Below are 9,442 nucleotides of genomic sequence, written 5' to 3'. Positions count from 1 at the left end.
GAGAGCGAGGGTCGCAGCCTGCAGTGCAAGGCGCTTTGGGCACTGGCCGGGCTTCTCTCTCCCTCCCTCTCTCCCCCCCCCGTAGAGTAATTTAATTTAATTTAATTTAATTTAATTTAATTTAATGATTCGTCTGCAGCTTCTGCATACCGTCCCCTGCAGGCGTCCCGGGACGGTGCTGCGGTCCAAGCAGCCCAGAGGCCATCGAGCAGCGCGCCCGGCGTCCCTGTCCCGCTGCACCGCGGGCGCCCCCCGGGCCGGGGCTCCATCGCTCGGGGCTCCCGCGAGCCTCCCGCGGTGCACCGGAATCCGCCCGGGACCGGGGAGAGGAGGCGCTGCCCTTCCTCCTCCGGGCGCTTGTGCGGCGCTGGCAGATCTCCCCGCTGCTGGGGCGAACGGGCCCCGCTCCCTCGGGCGGCCCTCACAGCGCCCCGTTTCCGCCGCCCGGACCGTGCTTCTGCCCCCCCGGAACCCCTCCCGGCCAGCCGGCATCTCTCCCGGGCCGTGGGGCTCAGAACCGGCCGCCGCCGCCCAGAGGAGGCCTCCCCGGTGCGGGTGCAGCGGGACTCGGGCTCCGCGTACCTCGCTCGGTGGCAGCCCGGCGCCCGAGTGCCCGGTGTGGCCGCCCGCCACCGGGAGAGTCCATGCGGTGCGCAAGGGCATCCCTCTTCCGCAGCACTGCCACAGCCTCCTGCTGCTCCGCATGTGCCCGGGAGAAGCGCGCCGGCTGCACGACCTCGTTCCACGAGCGCCTACCCTGGAGCAAACCCGCTGCGTGCGAGCTGCCTGGTGCGGCCGACAGCCGTCCTCACGGCGCCCAAGTGGCCACTGCAGTCTCCATCATGCATGGCCGCACGGCCCCGGCACCGCTCCCGGAGGAGGCACGCAGCGGGGAGCCCTGCACCGAGGCCCAACAGGGCTCAGTGCAGTGGTGAAACCCCCCCGCTGGCTCTCCGGGTCTTCCCGGCCTGTGCCAGGGATCCATCCTGCACCGTTGACCCGTGCTTAGCAGCTAAGGGCACCAGCGATGGCCCCTCCGTCCCTCCCCAGGCCTTTAGTGTTGCCACAGAGTCCCCTGGGGGGTGGGACGAGGGGCCCCTGCCCAGAAATGTCCCAGTTACCCATTGGGTGCGTTTTGCGTCATGCAAACCCGCAATATGAGCCAAGGGAACGGGGCTGGATACGAACCGGGGCGTAGCGGTGGCTCGCCTCAGTGACTCGTTCGTCATTGATTCTTTTTTTCCTGCTATGGGGAGAATGACTCATGATACAGATAAACGCAGAATTTGGCCATGCGCAGACCATGGGTCCCCCTTCTGGTGCCAGGCACCTTCAACACGGGCGCTCTCTTGGCGCGTGTGGCGCATTCTGCCCCTCTGGAGCTTTCTGTTCTTCAAGATTTTCGAAAAGGTGACGTATAGCAAAGTGCCGCCCTGGGCGACCATCCGTCCCCGTTTGGTTTTGCGCTTCGGCACTTGGCCTCCATCCCTGCCTTGGATTTAGCTTTCTGGGCAGATTAATTTTCTCATAGTCCCCACCATTTCCCCGTCTGGGAAATGAGCATTCTGTGGCCGGCAGCCCCCTCCATGGTGCCCCTTTTGTGAGACCACCCACAACACACATTTTATTTATTTATGGATTTATATCCTGCCTTTTTCCTACAAAGGCAGCTGACATTCTCCTCTTCCATCTTATCCCCACAACAACCCTGTGAGGTAGGCGGGGCTGAGAGTCTGTGACTGGCCCAAAGTCACCCAGCTGGCTCCATGGCTGAGCAGAGACTCGAACCCAGATCGTCTTTCCACATGGTGTGTGCTGGGCGGGGGGAGGATTATTCCAGGCAGGTGTTCTTCCAGCTCTATCCGGAGATGTGCAGGGTTCATACCTGGGGGGCCCCGCAGCCTGCCTGGATTCATAAACCAGACAAACGACTGAGCTCAGTCTTGGAAGCGGAACCCAGGTGAGGCCAAAAGGGCCTTTCCAGACCGAGTGAGGGCTGGACAGCCCGAGCCAGCTTCCGACTTTCCATCTGTCCAGGGCCCTCTCTCTAGGCCGAAGATTGACCCTGCAGACACCAGCCTCGGCGCCGCTTCATACTTCCGAGACGGACAGAATCGGACGAAATGCACCGTGCCAGGTCGCTGCAGTGGCCGAAGTGTTGTAAATCCACACAAACTTCCCCCTCTTTGCCCCAGTCTGGATCCTAGCAAACGTGTCCCCCTCGGGAAGCCAAGGTGCCTCCGGCAGTGTAACACAGACTAATCCAGGACTCGCTCCCTTGGCTGCCTCTAATAGATTTCTTGGGGAGCCTGCAAATTGTCCCCAACTTTAGCCGTGCGCATGGACTCAAATCCCTACAGGAGGTGAAGGTCAGTGCGAAAGTGCTGGAGTCCACCGCCAGACGAGGCTTCGGTTACCCGCACCGGGCTTGCTGGAGGTCCTAATTCGGCCAATTAGAGGTTGCCTCCTTGCTTGCCACAATCCTGCCCAGAGCCATTTGTTTGCGAGCCTTGCGCAGGACAGGACTTCAAGCGCGCTCGGCTGAGCAACATGCCGGGGTCCACATGCAAGATTTATGCTCAATTTTGTGCCTGAAGAAGCATCTGTCACTCATGCCAGATCTTTAAAGATTATGCATAACCTGATGAGATGGAACAGTCAAGGTAGTTTTGCACAACTTCGACATCTCACTAGCCGTGGTCCTGTGCTAGTTACCGACCTGCCGCAGTGCTGAAGCCGCTCTGTTTCCATGGAACTGGGCTGACCGGCAGCGTCCGGGTTTGGGAAAGACATCTGGGCCCCTGCTGAGAAGAGGCCAGCCTTCGAGTCGCCGCATTGCGGCCCCCCGAGCAACGAAGGGCACTCCTGGGCCCGGGCCGGTGTGTTCCGCTGCCCCCATGAGAGGAAGGGGGGTGCAACTGGCAGGACATTTCCGACTTTCCTGGCACCTCCGCGCATGCTTGCCTGAGTTGGGAAGGCACGTCAACGCAAGGAGAAGGTTCCTTGTGTGACAGCTGCGTCTGAGAAGGAAGGAAGACGCTGCCCTCGGAGGGGTCACTGTGTGGAGCGCCCCTCCTTTCGCGAATATGACTCTCGCATGATGCTCTCGAGGGCTCTTTTCCGGGGATGCCTGCAGCCCTCCGAATGCAGGGGCTGCGGACGTCCATTGCAGGCCAGGAGGACCACAGAGGCGGAGCAGTTCTCCTCTCTCTGCCCCCAGAATGGCCACTAGGCCCCCTCCGCAAGGTCGCACCTGCAGCTTGGCAGAAGCAACTGCCCTGTTCATTTTGCAGCAGGCGCAATGAGGATCCGGGCAAGGCAAGAGCAACGGCCGAGCCCCAGAGCCGGCAAGCCAGGCACACTCTACGTCCACCGTGACGCTGTCCCAGGCCACAGGATCGCTCTGCCCCGGTTTGGCCACATTCACCCTCAGTATACCCATCGTGAGGCAGATGCGCCCATTTCACAGATGGGCCACTTGCATGTGGAGAAAACGAGTTCCTGAGACGGAGTATTGACTCTGTCCTTAAAGCTGGCTTTGCGCCCATGTCCCCCGAGTTCATTCCACTGGCAATACAGTATAATTGAGCCAACCTTAGGCTGCTTTTTCAGGCTTAGAGCACATACCCTCGTCCATTTCCTCCTCCACTTTCCTTCCATCCCACAGGAAATTTCATGACTCAGAGTCAGCATATTTAACAATAAAACACTGAAATCCGGTAACTTAGCTGGGTTTTGCTCATTTCCCCTGGAGTTTGAAAGGAAAGGCCCTGGTTGTCTGCAGGTAACGATTCTAAGTTCCACTCGTGGGGGAGGTGTAAGTTTGTGTTGTGTGGCATCCAACAATTCAGTTGTGCATTCTTACATCGGCTGGTTCCCTATCCTTTAATTAGTTCCACGGCTGTCTTGCGTTCGTGGCAGGAAATGGTCACCTGGGCACGAGATGCCCTGTCCGTTTCTGCAAAGGAGAAAATCTTTCAAGGATACCTTGAAATCCTTTTAGTGGGTTAGGGGGCCCAGCCTTTTATGGGTCAGACTGGGGGGCTTCACTACCGCCATGGGACAGAGAGATTCCGCTGATGTTGCAGGCCGTGCGTGTGATCTCGCTGCCTCAGCCCACCCCACGGCCCTCGCTCTGAGGACTCCCACCCTGGGCACCCTCGAGCAGGGTGGTCCCGGGGCACGAAAGGGAGGCTGCCGTCCCTCCCACCTCCTCGCTGGCAGATCCCACACGATCTCCGATGCCGTTGCCAGATGCTCTCTTCTCCTCCCAGAGTTTGTTTTTATTTTCTGTTCTTCTGTCTCTTTTCCTCCCCCTCCTCTGCACTTGATGAAGTTAAACTCCAGTCTCTGGGGTGAATTCCAGACATCAGAATTGGATTGGCATCCAAACAGCCAAGCAGTTGGTGGTGGGCGTCTGGGGGAAAAAGAAACAGCAGGTTTTAGCTAGAAGGGACAACAGCTTTATTTCCCTCTTGGTCCCTGACAACAAAGCAGATGTCCTACAATTATTATTTTACCTCCTAGTAATGGCTTGCCTCTCTTCCTATCCTCCCAGGTACATGTGGCAGCCTCTCCTGCAGATGTGCAGGTAAGGCTGAGCTGACTTCAAAGTGGTCCTCGCCGGACCTTCAGCGCCACCTGCTGCCGCCGTGGCTTTCCCTGCCGCTCGGCCCGGAGCCAGCCTCCTCCATGCCAGGGTGGTGCGCACGGGCATGGGGGGGGGGCTATGCGTGCACCACAGCAGAGGGGTCAGTCCTCTCCAGCGGGGATGCAGAGTCCCCAGAACCGCCAGGGGGTGAACAGGGAGCTGCATGTGTGAATGGGTGGGGGGCTTGCCCAGGGCCATGGTCTCCACGCCGGCCACCAGAGTGGACTCGCCGGCGCGCCCAAATTGGCCTTCATGAGGGCTGGCCGGCTGGCCGGGGGCGAGATGCGCCCCAGTGGTTCCCCTCCCTTCCCACCACCGGCTCCCCTTCTGCACCTCACCTTTGCCTGCACGTGTCCAGCCAGCGCCGGGCAACAGCTGATCGGCCCTCTCACCCCGTGGCCCGGTTGGCTGGACAGGCCGAGGGCCGGGGAGCGAGCAAGAGGCCACGGCGTCCGTGGCTCTTCCTTCGCTCCAGCGCTGTTGTCCAAATCAGGGCGAGAGGCAGGAGAGGAAGCCGGCCGTGGTGGGGAAGGGGAAGGGGCAACTCCAGGCGGATCTCGCCAAAGACCCCCGGGGGGGGGGCCCTCCGCAGCTGCCCAGCCTTGATGCCGCCCTGACCAGGGAGCCCTTGGACTGACCCCTGCCTAAATCCTTGGTGATGGAGCCATCGTCCCCGTCAGCATAACGTGGATCCCTCTTCAGGCCCTGGCCTTGTTCCTCCGGAGCGAAGGGAGCTGCCCGGGCACCTCCGTTCCCAGTTTTAAAGCAGATTCATGCAAAGGCCCTTCTGCTGCAGCCAAGGCTTGAAGCTTCTGCAGTGCTGAAGCTACCAGAAAATAATCTAAGCCCGCATGTGGGCAAATTCAAGTGCGGTTGCAGCAATTCCCGAATATTTGATCCGCAGACATCGGCTGCCTCCTCTCCCTGCCGCCCACGGAGCCCCTGACTGGCGATGCGGCGGCTGACAAGAGGCAGGAAGGCCTGCCGGAGCTGTCTGGCCTCATTAGCTCCTCGCACAGTTGCTTGCTTTGAAACTGATGGCACCTTCTGGTTCCTTTGAGAAGAGAAGCAGAGACGGGAAATCGGAGAGCTGCAGTGAGGAGGGCTGGAAAAACTGTGGGTAAGCAGGAGCAGGACATGAAGGATGAGGATTTAAAATAGATTCTTGCTCATCCAGGGGTTCCCGACCCGTTTGGATCTGTAGGTGAATTTCTGCAGAATTTCGTTCAGCATCTCACCGAGTAGGTCAGGCTGGTCAAGGCAGATTTCGCTGCTACGCTAGCCAGAATTCTCTGGAATTCTCTCGCCATGGCGTGTGAATATGGCCATTCTGAAGCATCTGCGTTAATCGAATGCTTTTGCTAAAGTTTTATCCATGCTCTTGCTTGCTTCTTGCAAGCCTCACAGGGTAGAAGGCATTGGTATCATTGCGGGGTGCGGGTCATTCAGCACCTGTCCTGCCTTCTGAACAGCCCTTCAAGTCATTTCATGAGAGCCAGTGTGACGTAGGGGCGAAGAGCATGGGACTGGGACTCAGACGATCTGGGCTCGAGTCCCCGCTCGGCCATGGAGCCAACTGGGTGACTTTGGGCCAGGCACAGACTCTCAGCCCAGCCTACCTCACAGGGTTGTTGTGGGGAGAAGATGGAGGAGGAGAATGATGTCAGCTGCCTTGAGCCCTTTGTAGGAAAAAGGCAGGATTTAAATCGATAAAAAAAGCAAAATAAAAATAAATAAATTTCATCCGTTGCACCAGATAGCTGAAGCTTCCTGAGCCGTTTACGCAGATTAAACCCTTAAAAGCACATTCTAGAAACTGCATCGATGCAAACACGTCCCACACAGAGAGGCGCACGTGCCTCTAAAACCGATGTGAAGCCATTTCTTCCTGCTGTTTCTTGCAGACCCTCTTTGGGGTTCTCCCCAGGCCTCCAGCGGGCTCAGTTTTGAATTTCTTCGTCTGCATCGCCCGCGTCCCAGCGCCGAGCGCTCGCCTTGCGGTTTTGGCGGGTGGTGCTGCCACCTAGCGGCGAGCCTGATTGTTGACCAAGGGAGAAAGCCAGCGGCGGCAAAGACACCGGCAAGCGGAAAGTCCCGAACTGGTGGGGCTGGTTGAGCTCATGGGAGGCCCGCTTGCCTAAATTCTTTGCCTGCCATCCGTCGGGAGCATCTGCGAGCTGCGAGGATTGCCGGCTGTGGCCCGTGCTTGGAGAAAGAGACATGACCAAGGTTTGAAGTGCAAGCAGCATCTCTCCCTGCGAAGGACAAGTCCTGTTCGCAGCTGACGGAAAGGCAAGTCCGGAATGTTGCAACTCTGCCAACCCTAAGGAGGGCCCGCAGATGTATGTGTCTCTCCGCACTTCTGCAAACCTTAAGGCCGCTCCCATAAAGATCTGGTGGCAAATGAGCTCCCCCCCGCCCCCCGCACAGGTCTGGCCCAAAAAGAACAGCAACTGAGGCCGCCCCCTCTTCAGCCGCAAGTGTCAAGTTGCATCGCACCCGAAGCCGGCCAGGTTATTTTGGCACCTCCAGCAGCCCCCCAGCCCCCCGCCCCAGTGCCTCTCCCCCTCCCTGGTAGCACAAATGCAAGACGGAGAAATTAATGCCTTGTCAGTATTCCGATCAGGCCGCTAGAAAACGAAACGTTTGGGAGAACGAGAATAAATCTGGGCGTGCTTGGCAGGCTGCCTGCACAGCGAAAGGGAAAAAGACCCTTTGAGGGAGGGGGTTTTCTGTGGGTCCACATGCGCTCCGGCGGCCATAAAGGTCTTTTCAGCAAGTGAGCAAGCGCCCGAGCAGCCGAAAGGGCAAATACTGCATTTCTGAGAGCTGCCAAACCACACGAACCCCGACCAAGAAGTCTGAAGCCTTTGTTCCCTTTGTGACGGCTAAAAGCGCTTGCCCGGTATTTATCCAAGAGAAGAAAGGAGCCGTATCTGTTCTGCGCCCCCCCCATATGGGGCGGGGTGTGCAGCACATCTCGAGGGCACAGGCTGGGCGAAGGATTCTAAACCAGGCAGCTCGGCTTTCCAGCCTGGGAACTGGGGTGCACATCCAAGGACCATCCAAGAGGCCGCCAAGCTGAATCCCCCCCCCCCCGTAAAAAGTTCATCTGGATCTTCTCTGTGGGAGGTGAAAAAGAAATGCAGCCGCAGCAGCGTTGAAGGAAGCACGAGACTGAGAGCCAAGACCTTTCAGTCTGGCACGGTGCGGCATGTGCCTAAGTCCCGTTCTCTCCCTCTCCCTTTGGGCGAATTCCTCATTACTCCAGCTCATTGTGGGGCTGGCACAGAAGGATCCGGCCCTTCCCGGCCTTCCCTTCCGCCACCCCTGCGAGGCTTGTCCCAAATCAACAGCTGGTGTCCTGCTGCGCTGGGGAAACAATGGCGTCTGTTCCGACAGACAATATACCTGTCACGAGAAAACATAAAACTGGCAATTAATGGAAGCGCTTCTGGGTTTTGCTTTTCAGGCCACACAATGAGAAGGGCCTGCAAGAGAAAGATTAAGGCCCCAGCATCCAGAAGAGCTTGTTAAATGGCCCCTGGTGTGGTTTGTTTTTGCAAAAAAATAAAGCCTCGACCAAAACCTCTCTGACCCGACGTCATTGCTCGTCGCAGGGGAGAGCGTGTGTATCTGTTTCCAGCCTTCCAGGGGGCAGGAGTGGCCGGGCAGCCGTGGGGCGTGCGCCTGTGCAGGAGATCCAGGGGCTGTGCAGAGTCGCTGCCCAAAAGCGGGCTCGGTGGTGCGGTGCGAACGCTGGATCTCCGAGCACCTGGGCAGGTGTGTGTGTGCCCCTCTTAGGAGCAGAAGAGCTTCTCAGGCCACTGGGTTGGGGTCCAGGCCCCGCTCCCCCACATTCTGCAGCACTGAGAGAGAGTTGGGGGTCTGCCCAGGGCCCCCACCCCTCTCAGGCCCGCTGGAGCAGCCACATGAAAGCTGAAGCTCGCTCGGTCCGGAGGCAGTCCCTGCTCGGACCCTGGCCTTCCGCTGCTCCTAACTCGCCAGCCTGCATCACAAGCCAAGAGTCCATTCCACCTCAGGACTCAGCCGCGGGGCACCGATCCGTCGCTGGAAGGGCCTCCGCTGCACCTCTCTTGCCTCTCTCGCGGTGCAACGAGAAGCTCCCCATTCGCGCCCGGTTCTCGAGCGGCTGCACATCCTCCTGTTGAGCCGTCCGCGTGCCTGAGCTGTGAGAGGCCACACGAGCGCACGAACGCTGTATGCTCCTAAGGGCCGTGAGGAGAAGTCCGTGGGGCAGCCGGCCCTTTGGCTCGAGGGGGCCGGCGCATGGCCCCTCGGCTGCCCACGTGCCGCTGTGACTGTTGCAGTGCTGCGGAGTGGGGAGAACGGGGCCAAGGAGATCCGGACTCCAGTCCCTACTCTGCTGGAGCAGGGGCCAGTCCCTGCCCCTCAGCCCAACCTACCTCACAGGGTTGTTGTGAGGATAAAAGACTACCGTGAAGGGGGAGAGGATGTGCACTGCCATAGACCTTGTGGCAAAGGGGAAGGAAGACGTGTAATGAATAAAAAAATACAACGGGTTCGGAAGAAGGCCCCACTGAATTTATCCATCGCAGAGGAGTAGAGTTGGAAGGGGCCGAGAAGACCCCTGGGTCCAACCCCTGCTGAAGCCAAGCATCCCTCTCAGGTGGCTGTTCAGCTGCTCCTGGAAGGCCTCCAGGGTGGGAAAGTCCGAGGGTGATTGGTTCCACTGTCGTGCCGCTCTAGCAGCCAGGAAATTTTTCCTGACGTCCCAGCCAGGAGCTGCCTTCCTGCAACTTGAGCCCG

This window comes from Varanus komodoensis, unplaced genomic scaffold (genome assembly GCF_004798865.1).
Source record: "Varanus komodoensis strain SLA01 unplaced genomic scaffold, ASM479886v1 scaffold36, whole genome shotgun sequence".
Taxonomy (NCBI): domain Eukaryota; kingdom Metazoa; phylum Chordata; class Lepidosauria; order Squamata; family Varanidae; genus Varanus; species Varanus komodoensis.
The sequence above is the reverse complement of the archived record's forward strand: the minus strand, read 5'-3'. Positions refer to the sequence as shown.